This window comes from Papio anubis, chromosome 1 (genome assembly GCF_008728515.1).
Source record: "Papio anubis isolate 15944 chromosome 1, Panubis1.0, whole genome shotgun sequence".
NCBI lineage: Eukaryota > Metazoa > Chordata > Mammalia > Primates > Cercopithecidae > Papio > Papio anubis.
Window position 1 is genome coordinate 22029102 of NC_044976.1, and position 7331 is coordinate 22036432.

Below are 7331 nucleotides of genomic sequence, written 5' to 3' on the forward strand. Positions count from 1 at the left end.
TAGTAGAGATGGGGGCGTTTCACCATGTTGGCCTGGCTCGTCTCAAACTCCTAGGCTGAAGCAATTCACCCTCCTCGGCCTCCCAAAGTGCTGGGATTACAGGTGTGAGCCACTGTTCCAGGCCCAGAATATAAAATATTGCTCTATAAAAGAATGATCTAAAAACTAAAATAATAAATAATAAAAGAGAAAAGGTTGGGTTCGGTGGCTTACACCTGTAATCCCAGCACTTTGGGAGGTTGAGGTGAGAGGATCACTTGAGGTCAGGACTTGAAGACCACTCTGGCCAATAAAGTGAGACCCCAAGTCTATACAATAAATAAGAAAAATATTAGAATACAATGTATAAAAGTAGTAAAGCTAAATACTGCTTTGCAAAACTTTTGTTCATTATATATATCAACAGGGTTGCAATGTAAAATAAATTTCTTTCTGTGGGCTGCACTCAGAAATGTTTGAAAACATCTTTTTAGCAAGATGAAAAGAAGGCTGGAATGATTGGAGAGCGGGGAGGGAGTAGGAAGGGGACTTCCTACTAAGATTGGAGAGTTTGACAGGAACTGTCCCGCAGGGTTTTGGTGAACACACTAATAACAGCTGTCCTAATAGCAGTGATTTCGACTGGTTTAGAGCAAGGAAATCTGACTAAATTTGCATTTTTACATAGTTACTGGGTGGATGCTAATTGGTGTGTCTTTGGTATTCTCAGGAAAGGCAGAGAAGGCACTTTCCTTGACTTTAAGGAGCTCAGATTTTATCTAAAGAAAAAACAAGACATGATACATATTCTGTTAGGTTTCAGCAGCACTGGAAATTTTCTCTATCATGACACTCAGAGACACTGCACTCTAAAACCCAGTTAGAGGGCTGCAGTTGGCCCAAACATACTGGCATGGTATTATTTGAAACATGACCAGGTCAAGGTGGTCAAGCCTGTAATCCCAGCACTTTGGGAGGCCTAGACGGGCGGATCACGAGGTCAGGAGACGACCATCCTGGGCGCACACGGTGAAACCCTCGCTCTACTAAAATACATTGGCCTGGCAGGATGGCGCTTAGATCTCTTAGCCACCGGGAGGCTGAGGAGAATGAACTCCGGGAGGCATGGAGCTTGCAGTGAGCTGAGATCCCGCCACTGCACTCCAGCCTGGGCGCATAGACACTTTGTCTCAAAAACAAAAAAGAACAAAATAGAATACGACTTTCAAGACTTGTATACTGAAAATTATAAACCATTGGTGAAAAAAATTAAAGAAGACAGCTGCAGGACATCCCATGTTCATGAATTGGAATGCTTTACTGTTTTTAGTTTGTTTGCTTTTGCTTTGTTTTTTTAAACAAATTTTTAATATTTATTTATTTATTTTTTTTTTTGAGACAGTGAGTCTCGCTTCTGTTGCTCAGGCTGAGTGCAGTGGCGCTAACTGCTCACTGCAACCTCTACCTCCTGGGTTCAAGCAATTCTCCTGCCTCAGCCTCCCCGAGTAGCTGGGATTACAGGCACCTGCCACCATGCCCGGCTAATTTTTGTACTTTTTTTTTTTTTTTTTTTTTTTGAGATCTGATCTCGCTTGCCTTCAGGTTGGAGTGCAGTGGGTCGGATCTCAGCTCTCACTGCAAGCTCCTCGGGCCCTGGGTTTACTTATTCTCCTGCCTCAGCCTCCCAGTAGCTGGGACTATAGGCTCAGCCACCTCGGGCCTCCGGCTAGTTTTTGTATTTTAGTAGAGATGGGGTTTCACCGTTAGCCAGGATGGTCTCGGACCTCCTGACCTCTGATCCCACTGGCCTCGCCTCCCAAAGTGCTGGGATTACAGGCTTGAGCCACCGCTACCTCGGGCCCCACTTTTGTACTCTCTTTTAGTAGAGACAGGGTTTCCTACCCATGCTGGCCAGGCTGGTCTCTTAACTCCTAACTCAAGTCATCCACCCTCCTTGGCCTCCCAAAGTGCTGGGATTACAGGTGGAGCCACCACACTGCCTTTTTCTTTCTTTTTTTTTGAGACTGAGTCTCTGTCGCCTCAGGCTGGAGTGCAGTGGCGATCTCGCTCACTGTAAGCTCGGCCTGAGCTCACGCTCCGCCAGTCCTCCTAGGGGAGTGCTGGGACTACAGGCCTCACCACTCCTCACCCGCTAGTTTTTGTATTTTTAGTAGAGACGGTTTCACCATTAGCCAGGATGGTTCGGGATCTCCTGACCTCGTGGATCCACCCGCCTCGCCTCCCAAAGTGCTGCTGGGATTACAGGCTTGAGCCACCGCTACCGGCCTCTTTTTTTTTTTTTTTTTCTAGATGGGGTCTCTACTCACTTTCACCAGGGCTGGAGTGGAAAACCCAGCTCACTGTAGCCTCAACCTCCTGCGCTCAAGCCATCCTCCCACCTTAGCCTCCTGAGTAGCCGGGACCACTGGTGTGTGTGCCATCACACCCAGTTAAGTTTTACATTTTTTGTACCAACGAGGGTCTTGCCATGTTGCCCAGGCTGGTCTTGAACTCCTGGGCTCAAGTGATCTTTCTTGTCTTGGCGCCTCAAAGTGTTGAGATTAAAGATGTGAGTCCCAGCACCTGGCCAAGAAGACTTAATATTGTTAAAATGTTAATACTATCCAAAATGATCTACAGGTTGAATGCGTTCCCTATTAAAATCCCAAGGATTTTTTTGCAGAAATAGAAACATTCATCCTAAAATTCTCATGGAATCTCAATGGCCCTTGAATAGCCAAAACAATGTCTTGAAAAGGGACAGTTGGAGGACTCAAACTTCCTGATTTCAAACCTTACCATAGTAAACAAAAGAGTGTGGTACTGAAATAAAGACAGACGTAGACCAATGAAGTAAAATAGAGAGCCCAGATACAAACTCTTGTATATACGGTCAAGTGATTTTTGACAAAGGTGCCAAAATCATTCCATGGGGAAAGACAGCCTTTGTAAACAAATTATGCTGTGAAAACTAGATATCCACATGTGAAAGAATAAAGTTGGACCCTTACCTGATACCATATACAAAACCTAACTCAAAATGGGTAAAAGGCCTAACCATAAGAACAAAAACTATAAGACTCTTGGAAGAAAATGTAGGGGAAAAGGCACAGTCATAAAAAACAATGAAATCATGTTCTTTGCAGCAACATGGATGGAGCTGGAGGCTATAATCCTAAGTGAATTAACTCAGGAACAGAAAACCAAATACCACATGTTCTCACTTATAAGTGGGAGCTAAACATTGAGCACACATAGACATAAACGTGGGAACAATAGGCCAGGCGTGGTGGCTCACGCATGTAACCCCAGCACTTTGGGAGGCTGAGATGGGTGGATCACTTGAGCTCATGAGTTTGAGACCAGCCTGGCCAACATGGTGAAACCCCATCTCTACTAATAATACAAAAATTAGCCGGGTATGGTAGCAGGCACCTGTAATTCAGCTAATTGGGTGGCTGAGGCAGGAGAATAACTTGAACTCAGGAGGTGGAGGCTACAGTGAGCTGAGATTGTGCTACTGTACTCCAACCTGGGTAACAGAGTGAGACTGTCTCAAAAAACAAAACAAGGCCGGACGCAGTGGCTCATGCCTGTAATCCCAGCATTTTGGGAAACGGAGGTGGGCGGATCACGATGTCAAGAGATCGAGACCATCCTGGCCGACATGGTAAAACCCCGTCTCTACTAAAAATACAAAAATTAGCTGGGCATGGTGACGCGTGCCTGTAGTCCCAGCTACTCAGGAGGCTGAGGCAGGAGAATCGCTTGAACCCTGGACGTGGAGGTTGCAGTGAGCCAAGATTGCACCACTGCACTCCAGCCTGGTGACAGATGGAGACTCCCTCTCAAAAAAAAAAAAAAAAAGGCAGGGGGGAACAATAGACATTGCAGACTACTGGGAATGGGGTAGGGAGGGGGAATGGCTTGAAAAACTACCTATTGGGTACTCTCCACCTGGATGCAAGAGACCCATGTAACAAACCCACACAGGTACCTCCTGTATCTAAAATAAAAGTTGATTTTTTAAAAAGAAAAAATATGTAGGGGAAAGAGCTTCACAGCATTGGATCTGGCAATAATTTCTTAGATATGACACCAAAAACACAGGCAACAAAAGAATAAAAATTGGCCAGGCTTGGTGGCTCATGCCTGTAATCCCAGCACTTTGGAAGGCTGAGGTGGGAGGATCACTGGAGCCCACGAATTAAGGTCAGCCTGGGCAGTATGATGAAACCTCATCTCTGCAAAAAAAAATTAAGAGGGCATGGTGGCATGCACACCTGTAGTCCCAGATACTCCAGAGGCTGAAGTGGGAGGATCTCTTGATCCTGGACAGGGAAGTTGCAGTGAGCCAAGGTCACGCCACTGCATTCCAGTCTGGGCAACAGAGCAAGACTTTGTCTCAAAAAAAAAAAAAAAAAAAAAAGAAGAAGAAAAGAAAAAAATTAATAAATGAGACTTCATCAAAATTAAAAAGTTTTGTGCATCAAAGGACACTACTCACAGAGTGAAAAGGCAACCCAAGAATGGGAGAAAATATTTGCAAATCAGGTATCTGATAAGGGCTTCATATCCAGAATATATAAAGAACTCTTAAAGCTCAACAACAACAAAAAAAACCGACCCCAAAATGGGCAAGGACTTGCGCAGAGATTTCTCCAAAGAAGATATACAAATGACTGATAAGCACATAAGCTGCTCAACATCACTAATCATTAGGGAAATGCAAATCAAAGCTAGAAAGGGATACTACTTCATACCAGCTACAACGGCTATGACACTTTTTTAAACAAAACCCTGAAAAATAACAATTGCTAGCAAGGATGTAGAGATATTAGAACACTGGTGCATTGCTGATGAAAATGTAAAAGGTGCCACCACTGTGAAAAACAGTATACCTCAAAACATTGAACATAGAATTAACAGCCAGGTGCAGGGGCTCACACTTGTAATCCTAGTATTTTGGGAGGCCAAAGTAGGTGGATCACTTCAGCTTAGGAGTTCAAGACCAGTCTGGGTAATATAATAAACCTCATCTCTACAAAAAACACAAAAATTGGGCTGGGTGCGGTGACTCACGCCTGTAATCCCAGCACTTTGGGAGGCTGAGGTGGGCGGATCACAAGGTCAGGAGATCGAGACCATCCTGGCTAACATGGTGAAACCCCGTCTCTACTAAAAATACAAAAAATTAGGCAGGTGTGGTGGCGGGCGCCTGTAGTCCCAGCTACTTGGGAGGCTGAGGCAGGAGAATGGCGTGAACCTGGCAAATGGAGCTTGCAGTGAGCGGAGATCGTGCCACTGCACTCCAGCCTGGGCGACAGAGCGAGACTCTGTCTCAAAACAAAACAAAACAAAACAAAAAAAACAAAAATTACCCCAGTGTGGTGGCACATGTCTGTAGTCCAAGCTATTCAGGAGGCTGAGGTGGGAGGATCACCTGAGCCTGGGAGGTGGAGGCTGCAGTGAGCTGTGATTGCACCACTGCACTCCAGCCTAGGCGATAGTGAGACCCTGTCTGGCAAAATACAAAAAATAAAAATAAAAATTATCATATGATCCAGGAATTTCACCTCTAGGAATATACCCAAAATAATTGAAAATAGGGAATTAAACATATATACATATACCAATACTGTTGCTATGTTGCTCATAAATACATATTCTTTTATATACAGAATATAAATATATTTATAAATATATATTTATATATAGAATGTATAGAATATAAATTTATTTATAAATATATATTTATTTATATTCTGTATATACAAGAATATATATTTATGAGCAAAATAGCAACATTTGTATTGTTATATCAGTTTACATATAAATATATATTTATTCTGTGTATACAAGCATATATATTTATGAGCAAACATAGCAACATTATTGGTATGTGAATATCTGTTTAATTTCCTGTTTTCAATTATTTTCAGTGTATTTCTAGAAGTGAAATTCCTGGATCATATGGTAATGTTTGTTTTTATTTTTGTTTTATTTATTTATTTATTTATTGAGACTGAGTCTCACTCTATCGCCCAGGCTGGAGTGCAGTGGTGCAGTCTCAGCTCACTGCAACCTCCGCCTCCTGGGTTCAAGCAATTTTTCATGCTTCAGCCTCCTGAGTAGCTGGGATTACAGGCACACACCACCACACCTGGCTAATTTTTGTATTTTTAGTAGAGATGGGGTTTCACCATGTTGGTCAGGCTGGTCTTGAACTGCTGACCTCAAGTGATCTGTCCACCTTGGCCTCCCAAAGTGCTGGGATTACAGGCGTGAGCCACCGTGCTCAGCCTATGTTTTTTTTTTTTTTGAGACAGGGTCTCACTGTGAAACCTAGGCTGGAGTGCAGTGGTGCAATCGCAGCTCACTGCAGCCTTCACCTCCCTGGGCTCAGGTGACCCTCCCACCTCAGCCTCCTGAGTACCTTTTATGCATATATAAATTTACATATATAATTTTAATGTATTAATATTAATATATTTATAAATTATATAACAAATTACATAATTATATCATATATTATATATTTATATTTAATTTATAATTATATATTTTTATATAAAATATTTATATATAATATACTTATATATGTATATATAATATACTTGTTATATATGATCTCCTATTGGTTCTGTTTCTCTGGAGAACCCTGTCTAATATAATGAGCAATAATGTGGTTCATAGTAACATAGCAGGACAAGCCACAGACAAAACTCCTCATCCACTGGATTAAAGAAGGAAGTGGGCCGGGCGCGGTGGCTCAAGCCTGTAATCCCAGCACTTTGGGAGGCCGAGACGGGCGGATCACGAGGTCAGGAGATCGAGACTATCCTGGCTAACACAGTGAAACCCCGTCTCTAAAAAATACAAAAAAATAGCCAGGCGAGGTGGCGGGCGCCTGTAGTCCCAGCTACTCGGGAGGCTGAGGCAGGAGAATGGCGCAAAACCCGGAGGCGGAGCTGTGGCGAGCTGAGATCCGCCACCGCACTCCAGCCTGGGCTTACAGCCGAGACTCCCTCTCAAAAAAAAAAAAAAAAAAAAAAAAATAAGGAGGTGGTTTATCCGGCCGAGCGCCAGCAGATTTGAGTCTTAAGAGTCGAAATTCCTCGAAAAGAAATTCTGGTCTTTTAAAGGCTTACAACTTTAAGCGGGTCCACGGGAGTGGGTGATAAATCGAGCAAGGGTGGAAACGGACTGGGGCTACATGCATCAGCTAACAGAACAAAAAAGTTTTACAATGCTTTTTCATACAGTGTCTGGAATTTTATGAGCAACAAGCAGTTTAGGTCAGAGTTGCTATTATTATTAATACTTTTTAACCTCCTAAGGCCGGGTGGTGT